This window comes from Alosa sapidissima, chromosome 23 (assembly GCF_018492685.1).
Source record: "Alosa sapidissima isolate fAloSap1 chromosome 23, fAloSap1.pri, whole genome shotgun sequence".
Lineage (NCBI taxonomy): Eukaryota > Metazoa > Chordata > Actinopteri > Clupeiformes > Clupeidae > Alosa > Alosa sapidissima.
In genome coordinates this window covers 2,360,557-2,374,581 of record NC_055979.1, presented here as the reverse complement: position 1 = coordinate 2,374,581, position 14,025 = coordinate 2,360,557, and the positions used below count along the sequence as shown (strand labels likewise).

At 42.1% G+C, this 14,025-nt stretch overlaps 1 long non-coding RNA gene across 1 annotated transcript; it reads right to left on the bottom strand.

The window, feature by feature from the left end:
• Positions 1-10,688: 10,688 nt before the first annotated feature.
• On the bottom strand, positions 10,689-11,424 carry LOC121698693. Its single transcript, XR_006026838.1, has 2 exons — positions 11,016-11,424; positions 10,689-10,896 (listed from the first exon to the last, which is right to left on the bottom strand). It is a non-coding gene; the product is annotated as an uncharacterized LOC121698693 (long non-coding RNA).
• Positions 11,425-14,025: the final 2,601 nt, after the last annotated feature.

Genomic DNA, 14,025 nt, shown 5'->3' with positions numbered 1-14,025 from the left:
CACCCGGGCCAGACGTCCCTTTTCCTATTCTACCCCCCCCACCCCCAACGCCACAGCACCAGACAACAGAGAGAGGTTGGGGGAGGGTGTGTGTGTGTGTGTGTGGGGGGGGGGGGGGGGTGGTGATAGTGGCAGCAGCTGTGTGCTAGAAACACAGCTCCACCAGAAATGGCTAAAAAGTGTAAAATATGTCCTACTTTCTCCCCCCAAACTGACCTCCCCCCACTCTGTGAAAACTGTGTTTTCTGTTTTCTCTTTTCAGTTGAAAATTCCTCTTGCAGATCCAGTTCAGATCCATCCAATCGTCTCCTCCATGAGGGCCTCATTACAGAGAAGAGAAGAGCAATGCAGCTGTCTTTCATCTCAATGCATACATTACTCTTCTATAGGCTGCTGCTCCATGGCCTTGACCATGAAAACACACACACACACACACACACACACACACACACACACACACACACACATACACACACACACACACACACACACACACACACACACACACACACACACACACACACACACACACACACACACTTTATACCATCATCTCAGTGTTGATGATGTACACATTATAACAAGAGCAGGCCAGCTGTGGAGCTGTGGTTAAATGGAGTTTGTTGGAAATATGTAATTGCCGTGTTGACGTCGTTTGGAGAGACTCGACAGTGTTGAGCAGTGCTCAAGGCTTCTTACTGCCTGGCTGAGTGCTCTCTGAATGAGTTATGAAATTGGGAAGCTAGGAGACAGAAAGAGAGCGAGAGAGAGAGAGAGAGAAAGAGAGAGAGAGGGCACTGCAGAGCTTATTTCACTGCAGTGCAAGAACATCTTTGCTGCATTCCTATGGCAGTGTGTCTGCTTGTGCGCACGTGCACACACACACACACACACACACACACACACACACACACACACACACACACACACACATACATACACACACACACACACACACACACACACACACACACACACACACAGAGTAACAACAAAAAAACCCTACTGTAAATGGTTTGTGTTTCATGCATGCACACTCGCTGAGAGAAACAGAGAGAGGCAGAGGAGTGAGATAGGGAGTGTGAACGAGAGAGCAAGAGAGGCAGAGACGCGTACAAACGCGAGACAACAACTTTGTTCCGCTCAATTTGACAATCCTTGTTCCCAAGGACGGAGGGCGTTTTCAGTCGTCTCTTCGGGTGTTGAGACATCACCACAAACTCAAATCCATGTTTTTACTTACTGCCTCCTCAATATCCACATGACAACTGAACGCTACTTCACAACTACACTCAATGGCAAAACACGTCTATCACCCCAAAACCATCCTAATCACTGAAGATGGAGAGAATAAGAGGAGAAGAGAGAGGTGGGAGGGAGGTGAGAGACAGGTACATAGTGAGTTCAGTAAAACTGCAGGTGAATAACAACCTGGAAATGAAGTGAAGACTTGAAAAAGGGTACGGAAAGGGCAATGAAAAGCAGACCAAAGCAAACTTCCATGTTCTAGCTCTTTCACACAAAAAAAGTAAAGGAGAACACGCAGTGGAAATATCTGTTCTTACACCCCAATGTTTTTATTTTTCTCGCACGCAGCATAACCAAGAAGTACCCAAGAGACCTATTAAGAACCATGGGAAGAAAAACACCAGATTTTGTGTGAATCCTCTGGGGTGCGATTCGCAATGCTAAGATTATTTATTGGAAGGCATCCATATTCTGCAGGCGTGTCGAAGTTTGTTACGAGTTTATTATTATTACTTTTTTTCTGTCTAGCCTGTTCAATCACCCCTCTCTCTCAACACTTCCAGCTGTCATACAACTGAGAGGTGCTCGATGCAACTGCTCAGGCAGTCAGACGGCTGTCATCTCTTCCATGCGGGTGGCCAGAGTTCTCATCCACTTGCTGGGGCTATACTGTATGCTGAAGCTTTATACTTATCTTACCATATCTGTGCATTCGACTTAACTGGCAGAACTGTTCTTAAGTATATAATCTATACTATTTATAATACATAAGGGGGGCACACTTTTAAGGTGTCTTGACATTAAGAAAGGGAATGCACAGATTTGTAATATTCAGGTCAGCAAGCAGGTGCAGTCTTGTTGGACGAGATAGAGTACACTTAAAGCAATTTAAAGCAATGTAAAGCTACAGGCCCGATGCACCACATGCACATGAATTGAGTTTTAACAATGGCTTGGATAAATCACGTCTCAGTTGGTGAAACAGTCCTTGCTCATAGCACATACCTTTAAAAATAAATACAATCCTTTGTAAAAGCTCAGGGTAAAAGACAACAGTGTTCTTGACGTATTCAACTACATAATCACTCTTAAAAACTTCCGTCTACCCTGTGGCTTTCAGAAAGGTTGAATGATGCCTTCAGTCGCAATACAATGCAAAGAGACTTGTATAGAAAATGACTTATTCCATTGTTCCATCACCTCAAATGGAGGAAAACTTGACATGGCCCCAGACCTGAACCTGTTGTATAACCACTATCCTTCCTTCACATATCAGTATGTCCTCTCCAAAAACAAAGACACACCCACACACCCATACGACCACACACAGTCAGAGCTCTCAATAAGAGTGCTGCATGTGTTTGTTTACAGTATGGTTGTGTATGATCATATATGAATGTACTGTTTCCACAAAGAGAAACAGGAATAGACAGTTAATAATAATTGCTGAAGGTAAATCTTTGTTTAGAGGGTTAATAATGCTAAAACAGAAAGGTAAGGTAAGATATCGACCAATCCTACACGTTCATAGTGAACAAAAGTAAGGTAAGGTAACTTTATTTATATAGCACATTTCTTTGCACAGAGCGCAACCCAAAGCGCTCCCAACACAAACTGCCGTCTGGACAGCTCCGTAAGGAGGTCTGAAGTCGCAAGCACAGATAAGCAGCTCAATCGACCCACAACAGATATCTCAGGGCAGCTCTCAGTCCAGGGTTCCCCAGCAATCCTCCAGTCCGGCCAGCCAACGTTAGCATGGAAGCTCGGCACCCAATGGACCTAGGACAGCGGCGGATCTCTCACAGAGCAGGCGTAGTAACAGAATGAAGTTACAGAGCACCAGGCCAGACTTGGGAGTGCAGCTTGTGCATCAGTTCAATGTTGAGTGGATGGTATCTCTCAACAGAGCCACTCGCTACCTTTGAATAATAAGGTTCTATCTGACATTTTTGTCAAAATGGAGTTATTTACATATTTTTATTCTTTGAAAGTTTCTTAAGTTCAGATGAGGTGTTTCTTAAAGTTGTGTGCATATTTGGACTTTATATCAAAAAGAACTTGTTCCATTTACCATGTAACTCTATGGAATTCTAAAACTTTGAAGCTCAATATCTCAGAACTACTCAAAATGAAGATAGAACCTTATTATTCTAAGGTAGCGCACTGCCAATAATGACTAATGAGTTAGCTCTTCAGCTGAACAGAACAGGCAGCAGTTGATGATAGACAACAAAATGACAAAACCAAAACAAAAAACGATCGATATACTATATACTGTATCAGGAATAATTGTAACTACATTAGGTAATACAAAAAAATGAACAAAACATTACATAAAATCACACAAATTATAAAAAAAATCAAACATAAAAACAAGAAACTAAACAGAAAAGTGGGATTCACTCAAGAAAAGTTTACTTTCAGTTTCCTCCTTGAAGGCTCAGTTTGTTTGCTTGCTCACAAACAAATCGCCCTGCAAACAACAGAGGCAACGAACAGAATGGGAGCGCGCAAGTATGGCATTGTTTACCCAAAAATTTAGCATGTTAGGATTCCACTCAGACGTACTAGAACAGATGCTAGTCTGAAATGTTTCTGTAGCCCCCTCCATCCTCCCTGAAGGAAATAGAAGAGAGAGAGAGAGTGAGAAAGAGAGAGAGAGGAAAAAAGGAAAATACAGCACAGGATTACGCCTCAGGGGATGAGAACAGTATGGAGAGAAGTGGCACCCTACTTGCTGAGATCCACTTTGTGTGTGTGTTTCTGGGTATGTGTGTGTGTTACATGTGTGTGTGTGTGTGTGTGTATCATACGAGGGATTAAGATAAGTTTAGGAGTCTGCTGGCTGTCAAAGGAACTCTGCCCCAGCCCCCCCACCCCCTGGAGTCACACATGAGAAATTGGGATCACACTCTAGCAGCATCTGTATTAGGAATCATCATGACAGATAGACTGACATTTGTCCAGCCGGTGTCACTAAGGATGAGTGAATGTGTGTGTGTGTGTGTGTGTGTGTGTGTGTGGCTTCTACTTTAGGGGTTATGAAAAAAAGCCCTCTGGAGTAGATCGAGCAGCTACACCTCTGAACTACCTGTTTACGTTCTGCTACACAAAGCTCACACTTAGAAAATATAAGTATGTTACAGGTTCATCATTCCATCGCTAATTCACTTTGAGATATGCTTCAGTCCAGTGCCAGCTCTCCTAATTGGTGTATGACAGCGGCTTCACTTCCTTCTGTTTTCATTTATCGATGGCTGTTAACCTCTGATAAGCGCTTTACAAATTACACTTTCATTTCTTTGTCTACATTGAAATGGGATTAAAGGAAGGTCAATGATTACGGTATGCTCTGCAGCTACGGTCTTTGCCGATGATGATGGGAAATTTGTGGGGCACAGAAGATGAGGTTGATTCACATTCATGGCTTACCAGGAGCAGGCAGGTTTCATCAGATTTGGCTGCTTCCAGCTCTGTTTGCAGCCCTGATTGATCAGCTAATTTGATAAAATGGCATTTGTGAAAATAGCAAGGCCATGACCGGCTTCATTCTCTGATATACCTCTCCGCCTGATGGAGGTTGCAGCACCTTCGACACCTTCCCAGCATTTCTCTCCTCCTGGTCTCGGGTCTTTTTCTCCTTTCTCTCTCTCTCCCTGCTCCTTTCCCACACTCTCTTGCTCGCTCCATTCCACACTGCTGAGTCTCTCAGCTCGTTTCTTGTTTGCTGCATTATTTCTAAGGTGACACCATTACCTGTCCGTTGTCCGCATAACACATGATGCGCCCAGCGGGCTGGCTGGGCTGTGTGTGCTGTCCAGTGGAGCGCGGCCTTGTCTGTTCCAATCCCTCTCCTGTCATCTTCCTCATCTTCTTCATCTTTGTCTCATCACCAGGCCTCTGGTATCATTAGCGCAGCCTTGTCATTTGCCTGGACCGGCGGGCAGCGTTCCCACATCTCTGTGATGTTTTGGAGCCTCTCAATGCCATTGCAGCGAAGCTAAGGCGAGCTTCATGCTTCACTGAACTCTCTCTCTCTCTCTCTCTCTGTTTCTCTCCATTCCTTTCTCTCTCTCCCCCAGTATGCAGCGCTGAAGGGGGACAATGGGGAGAGTCCATCTCCTATCGCATCACAAAAGCAGCGGAGAGTCTCATTAGACCGGCCCATCAAGACGAGAGGTGTTCAAACAACAGAGACAAATCCTGATGAGCTGGAACGAACAGCCAGAGAACGGGAGCAAGCGAGGGAGGGAAGGAGGAAGAGAGAGAGAGAGAAAGAGAGAGAGAGAGACAGAGAGAGAAAGAGAGAGGGATGAAGGTAAACAATGCCTTCAGTGTGATCACCATGCGAATTCAAAGTTCAAACCAATCAAGGCGCCCAGTGAGGTGTTAAACGTTTGTCTGCGACCATCCACCTTGTAAAGCAGTAAAAAGGGTTGAAATGAAATAAAAGTTCAAATAAAAAAAGGAAAACCGAAATTTGAATGGGGGGTGTGTGGGGATGTTATGGACGTCTGCCAAGGTCTTAAGGGCCGAGACGTAAAAAAGATACGGCTGAAAGGAGGTGCTCTTTTACGGGAGGCAAAGCACCAATTTCTTTGTAATTTCTCCGGCTAAAAGTGCCATGCCGCAGATCCACATCTACCTGCTTCCCGATCACCATCTCCTCTTCGACACACCCCGTAGAACTCCTCACGCCACAGACATTTCAGCGAGCAACCAGAGGTGAAATTGAGACAGGGAGCGAAGGGAGACAACAAACAAAGGAGGATTATGTGAGCTTTGCTGTGTCTCTGTTTTTTTCTTTCCCTTTTAACACAAGGTGTGAGTGTGAATGCAGTTTTAATAGATAACACTCTTAACTTAACTTAAATGACCCGTCCTCTGGTAATGGTTAGTGTGACATCAGAGGCGATTGCTGTAAGACTACAGGGGAAGCTCAGCTTCCTCTAAAATATCACGGAAAATCGCATCAAATAACACTATTACATTAGCTTCTAGCCTACTATTCCAACTAGAACATGCTGAAAACATGTGCATCTTCATGTCTAGTTTGTTTAGCAATAAGGTTTTGTCGGTCATTTATCGTGATTTCGCACCCGTAATACATTGCTGTGACAACACGATCCATCAAAAAACCCATAGACGCTCGGCTTCACTGGGCTTTCAATGGCACTTACAGAGTGGGCTGATCTCAGTGCAGAAAAGCTACACGTTTATTGGACAAGCGCCACAAAATCGTCATTTCCAGGGAAGCCAGGCGTCTCTGGGAGTGAATGGGACAGTGGGATGGCCTGGACGCCGAGCTTCTGTATGATGATTGGAGGAACCGTCATAGAGGCTGGACTCTTTTTGATTGACAGCATATATCGCGATCTGGCAGGAAGTGGTTCAAGTTCAAGGGATGCGTTAACGTTAGTGTTGACAGGTAAAGTCAAGAGGCAAGGCAAGTTGCAGCTCAAATTCTCATAATTTGGGAGCAATATAGTCGGTTTCTATTTGTCTTTGTAAATAGCATACTGTAAATAAAACCGTAATATGGAGTTACAGAGTTTGTGACTTGCTTTTGTTTCAGTTGTGTATTTAGGCTAAGTTAGGTAGCGCGCTATATAACGGTGTAGGCTACATGATGCCATGCCAACTCTATAGCCTACTGTTTGGCCTATTCTGGGTTTTGGGATAATTTTTGCCCTCAAAGAACAATATAGCACCTTAATAATATTAATTTAATAATTGACCAGTTTTATCAGAGCTTCCCCTGTTCCAAAGAGCAGCAATCGCCACTGTGTGACATATATCAAGTATCGTGCTGAATGTGAGGTGAGGGTACTATTTGGTGAGTAACACTGTTGAGAATCAGTCTAATTAAATCACTTAGTGGCACTTCCTTCAATGCTTGATTGAAAGAAGCTGAGGCAAGGTTAAGGTAATTGCTCAGTTTCACCATGTAGTGGAATCCATATATATTTGCACTAACTATTTCCTATTTAATTCACCTCAAGGTAATTTTGCTTGATGGACATCAAAAGATGCAAAACAGGCACTTCCCCCAGAGAGGAGGAAGACGTGCTGAATCAAAGATTGACACTTGGGCTACATTTATACACGGCCGGCTATTTTCATAAACGGACATTTCACCCTCTCCGTTTTCAAAAATAACATCATGCACACCTGTCAGTTTTCAGAGAAGTTTCCCCGTGTATATATGCCGTCAAGAGCATGCCAAACCTGTCGGTGGCAGTGTAAGGAGAAGCTCAATCCCACGTTAGCCAATCAGAATCCCGAAATTAGCAATAACAGAAACAAATCACTTCCTATTTCTCTTTTGAATGATATTTGCCAATGCAAACAGGCCTAAAGAGTTTGCACAAACGTAAAAATGTGTACCACCTTAATAGCATCCATAATCAGTAGCCAAACAAACTGTAAACATAGGGCACTCACATGACGTTAAGCATTTTCTGGCGCGTAATGTGACGTTTGAGAACCTAAAACCCCGTTTCTCCCAGTTGACACGACAACACATAACCGGCGTTATCATAAATCTCCACTTTGGCCGGAGTTTTTAGAAATAATCGCTTTCTGTGATAAAAACGGGGTTTTCGTGTAAATGAGAGGCCAAACCGCAGGGAAATATCTGCGTCTTCCCTTCGTGTAAACGGGGCCTTGGAGTCTTGTGGCGAGGTGGAGCCTGCCTCGACTTGACTCCACTCAGCTGAGCTCAACTGAATGCAGCCATTTGGAGGGGTTCCATTTAAACGAGCGCCGCGCCCTGATTGGTGCTATTTCTGTTCGGTGGTAAATATGCAGTACTGTAGGTGGTCCATGTACATATTCTCAGCCTGAAGCCACACTGATGCAATCTGAAGGCAACCACTGCTAAAGTGATATGGCAGTTAGGAGTAAGAGAGAGAGAGAGAGATAGAGAGTGAGAGAGAGAGAGACAGACAGAGAGAGAGAGAGAGAGAGAGAGAGAGACAAAAAGAGAGATGCTGCTGCAGTCAGCAAACTCAGCAGTACTCCAGGTGCCCCTTCTGGGCTTGAGCAGATGACTGTGCTTCTACCCTATCCCATCCCTGGCCCATGACACCCCAGCCTACCCCCACCTTCCCTCCTAATACCCCCTCCTCCTCCCTCCCCACCTGTCAGCGGAGCGGGGAGTTAACGATGCCACGTAGCGCAACGGTTTTTGTCATACCCGAGTGCATAAACAGCCATTTTCATGCACGACAGGCGCTCCTCTACCGTTTTAGAAGAGCAGGCCAGCTGTCAATGAGCGTGCTTGATGCACAACTCATGGATACAGTACATGCATGTAATCACAGTGTGTATACATAGTTGGGTTTGATGCCATATGGATGTCACTAATGCTGGTGCATGACGCGCTCACACATGCACACACATACACACACAGAGAGAGAGAGAGAGAGAGAGAGAGAGAGAGTCAATCTGCAAGAAAAGAGCTTCGCAAATTATCCAACCAAAAACACAAAGATCCTAATAACACATCTATCCGATTACTCTATTGTGAGACATTAAGAAAATACAAATGCGTACTAAGAACTAAGAAAGCCCAATACACCCATAAGCAACTGACACTAATTGAGGAGTCCATAAACACAAACAGTTTTTGGGACAACTGGAATTGCTTTAAAAAATCAAACCATCAAGAATTGGTGATTCAAGATGGAGAAATTTGGATGAACCATTTCCTTTTTAAGAAAGTGGAATCAGACCAAAGCAGGGACCAAGAAAATATAATAATTAAATTACAGAGCCTAGAGTCCTCAGTCAAAGACTACCAAAATCACTCGACTCCCTCATCACAGAGCAGGAGCTTCTAACCCAAATGAACAAACTAAAGCCTAAAAAAGCATATGGACTTGATTGTATTTTAAATGAGATGCTAAAATCCCTTGACAGTAAGTTCAGAATGGTCATGCTCAAACTACTCAATCTTGTCCTGAGTGTGGGTTACTTCCCAGATATCTGGAACTACGGACTAGTTACACCCATCTTCAAGAGTGGAGATAAATTTGACCCCAGCAACTACCGGGGCATATGTGTTAACAGCAACCTAGGAAGGATATTCTGTAGTGTTATTAATTTACGGCTCCAAAACTTCCTTATGGAACCAGGGCTCCGAACCGGTTCAAGGAACGAAAACGAAAACCGAAAACGAACGGAATTTTACGGAATTTTACGAGGAGCGGAAACTGAAACGAAAACAAAATGGTCTTCAACTGTTCCGGAACAGAAACGTTATTCTGAAATCCACAAAACCGGTTAATAACGTTTTTTTTCCCGTTCTCTATATAACAGCCTAATAATTTGATTTCTGCAGTTTGAAAAAAAAAAAACGAATAAATGGACCTTTGGTCCAAATGTGTATATTTTGTCTTGCTGTTGTAATGTAACCTATCCGTCTGCCACTTCGGATCTTAGGCCAGCTCGTAGCATAGGCTACTGAAACTGATTTGGAAATTGTTTGTAGCCTATGCGTAATAGCCTATTTTGCCTGTCCACGCCATGTCGTTTTAAAGTCGGGATTTGAAATGTTTGCGCAATTATAGCCTATTCTATGTAGAAGAGTTAAACGGGAAATTTGAGATAGGCCTTGTCAGCAACAGACAGGTTCGTTTGTAAACAGGGTTGGAATTATAGCGCAAGCCTTTGAAGATCTCCATATGGATAAAACTTAGGCTACAACCAGGTAAGGAGTTTGGCACGTATCCAGAAATATTAAGTAAGTAAGACATTATTTATAGGCATAGGTTAGGCCTACAGTATGTCTGTAAGTTATGGGATGAATAGCCCATCTGAATGTTTTTGGATGCCGCCTGTGATTTATTATTTTTGGGCATAGCTACGGTATAGGCTAACTCAAGGGGAAATAATGAGTAGCCTACGTCTATTCTAAGGTAAAGTCCACAAAAATAGACTTGATAGGCCCGCCAAACACTGCCGGAACTTTAAGAACGAACGATATTTTGCGTTCCGAACCGGTTCAGGACCAATATGTTGGTGGCGGAACGCATGCAAGAACGAAAACGTTAAACATAGGCCTACCTGAACCGTTCGGAACAGAACGTTTGAAAAATAATTTCGTTTTCAAGCCCTGTATGGAACACAGTGTCCTGAGTAGAAGCCAGATTGGATTCCTACCTAATTATCACACTTGTGACCACATATACACCCTGCACAGCCTAATTGAAAAACATACTCAAAACCACAACAAAATATTATCATGCTTTGTCGACTTCAAAGAAGCATTCGACTCCATTTGGCACCATGGATTATTTTACAAATTAATTGAAAGCGGTGTGGGTGGAAAAACATATGACATTGTAAAATCTATGTACTCAGGAGCTAAGTGTGGCATCAAAATAGGATCCAAAAGAACCCAACTCATCCCCCAAGAACGGGGAGTGAGACAGGGCTGCTCATTAAGTCCAACTTTATTTAATATATACATCAATGAGCTAGCAAGCATACTTGAAAAATCATCAGCTCCTGGACTCACTCTACATGACAGTGAAGTCAAATTCCTGCTCTTTGCAGATGATCTTGTCATTCTTTCACCAACAGAAAAGGGACTCCAGACTCAACTAGACCATCTTCAAAAGTTCTGCCAGACCTGGGCCCTGGCTGTTAACACAAATAAAACAAAAATATTAATCTTCCAAAAAAGATCCGGATACCGGGGAAGTCAACCCATATTTAGATTAGGACCTAATGAAGTCGAACATGCACCAGATTACACCTACCTAGGCCTTAGAATAAATAATAAAGGATCATTCAACATGGCAGTGAATTAATTAAGAGACAAGACACGCAGGGCTCTTCATGCCATAAGAAGACAAATTCCCTTCGAAATCCCAATCCAAATCTGGCTAAAACTGTTCTCATCAGTAATAGAACCAATTGCCCTTTATGGCAGTGAAATGTGGGGCCCACTTGGAAATCAGGACCTAGATAAATGGGAAAAACACCCAGTTGAGATCCTGCATACTGAATTTTGTAAAGCCATTCTAAAAGTCCACCGGCACACAACTAATAACGCATGTAGGGCAGAACTAGGCCAATACCCTCTGCTGATAAAAATTCAGAAAAGGGCAAACAAGTTCATCAAACATGTAAGTCTGAGTGACCCAAACTCATTCCACTATAAAGCCCTGAAACACAAAGAGTTGAGCAAAGATAACTCCCCTACCAACCTGGTCTTCAGTCAATCTCCTCCAGAGACATCCAACACTTTAAAGGCCAAATACCAGGCCACATCCACACAAAATGTTTGGATTAACCAAACCCCCCAAAACCTAAAAGACATTTATGATGAATATTGGCAATCTAAAACACAATCCCAAAGCAAAATGCAATGCTATCTGACCCTAAACAGGAAATATACCCTTGCACATTACCTAACAAAAATAAAAGAGACAAATTTGAGATGCACACTAACGAAATACAGACTCAGTGAACACCGTTTAGCCATAGAAACCGGAAGACACAAAAAGACATGGCTTCCAAAAGACGAGCGTCTATGCCAGCAGTGCAGAGATGATGTTGTTGAAACTGAATTACACTTTATAACTGAATGCCCAAAATTTGAATCAATTCGCAATAAATACTTCCCAAAAATGAAAGAAAAAATCCCTGATTTCTATGACCTACCAAATCCGAATAAAATACTATACAGTACCTATTGGGAGAAGACACAGACAGCTGTATTACTGCTGCCCAATATGTCCTTGCCTGTCACCAGCTGAGAGACACTGAGTGATTTTTGTATGCATGTACATGTGACACACACAGACACACACACACACACACATGCACCCCTCTCTCACAGCCACAGCCACATACACTAACTTAACACAGTCCCCTCATGTTGTACTGTATATACTGTACCATACTTGAAGTTTCTACTCAGTCCACTTTATATTTGTGCCCTGATGTATTGTATGTCTGTAAGTTTGTTGCCTATGTTGAGTCACTCAGAACTTGAACTTGAACTCGATATGTTGTACTCCGACACAGACAAAAAAAAAAAAAAATGTTCTTTACACTTTGTCCATGTACCCCTATCCCTTGTATATACCTGTATAATTGCTTAGATCCTGATACTGTACTTTTATGTAACAATTGCTTTGGCAATACAAGTGTCATATTTGTCATGCCAATAAAGCACCATTTGAATTGAATTGAGAGAGAGAAAGAGAGGGAGAGTTCAGTACAAAAGTGTACTGAAAAGATGCCGTAACACATTTCTTGGCCTCTCTACCTTGGAAAAAACAAGCTATAGTACACTCTATTCATAAAATATGCTGGATATAAAATGTTCAAAGACAGTCAGGCACAAACAGTCAGACAGAAATGGAAAAAAGAGTATCTATATCAGGCTTAGGCCCACTTACATAGATTTGCTTGGTCTGAACAGAAAGGGTGTTGATTAGGATTACCTTTCCTCAGAATGATAACACCCACCTAGGGACTCACCTTGAGATGAACTTCAATCCAATCAATTCTTCCTGAGGAGAGATCTTGTCTATTCTGAGCTGAGATATACTCTCCACAACTATTGGTGAGCTGTCTGCTAACATCAATTAAATCCGCAATCTAAGCAGTACAGAATATTACTTTAAGATTTGTCACTGTGTTATATCTTTTTAGAAGGGTTACCTCACATGAAAAAACAAAAACAAAACAGAATATACAGCAAATTAATGTGACCTGTTGAAATTCCTTGGTGAGAATTCAAAAACAAAATTGAATAAATTCATGGATTAATACATATTATACAAGCTTAAAAAGTTAAAATCCACTAGTTAAAAATAGGGTTATAGTACTATTCAATTAGAGCAATTTAAAATTGGATAATTTTCCTTTGGTTAACTGAAATGTGTAATTATTTTCTTTGTAATAATATATGTTGTAATGTTTGTAATAATAGGCAAAATGAGTAAATAAATGTTTTATTGTCATAGGGCCCACATTTTCTATCAACACCCTTGAGTGCATACATGAACTTTGCTAATAAGTTAGCAGTTAGCGAACTGAAATAGTGATGCCTCTGTCAAGTTAGAACAGCAAACATCAAAACGACGTTGGACTTGCCAATAACATCAACCTGGTGTATCTGGTCTTCATCTCTCCTGCTACTCTGCTACTCACACCCTGTTCACTGTGTGTCTAACATTTAAGCATTACACTTTTTTATGCCTTCAAGGCGAATCAGCCATTTTGTTTGAGGCTAGAACTTACACAAGCTACATTCGGGCCTGCAACATTGAACTGGGTATTACTATTTACTTATTCCGTTTTGGGTGGTGTCTGCTATTTTATTTTATTTACTTGGAGCTCATGCTTAGTGTTTGAGTGTGTACATTGATACAGTATGGTCTATTGTGAATGTGAATTAATGGGCATTTGTCATTTTGACATCTGAAAAGAAGTCTAAATACTGACTTTTGAAATTTTAAATAACAATTCACAGTTTTCTAATTCAATGTTAAGTTAACTGAAAGTAAAGTGCTATAGAGTACTCAAGTGTGACGTCATGCTGTCCTGGCAACCGAATTTTCAGTTCTAAACAAACCAAATTAACAAGGGGATATGCCACACGAACGTTTTATGGAAAAGGAACGATTTTTTTGCGAAATGATTTGCGAGTTTGCTTTACCAATGATGTAAGTAATATTGAGAATAGATTGTCTTCATTAAAAAAAAAAAAATTAAACTAACGTGGTGTAAACTGCTGTCAGTATGGTGCAGGGC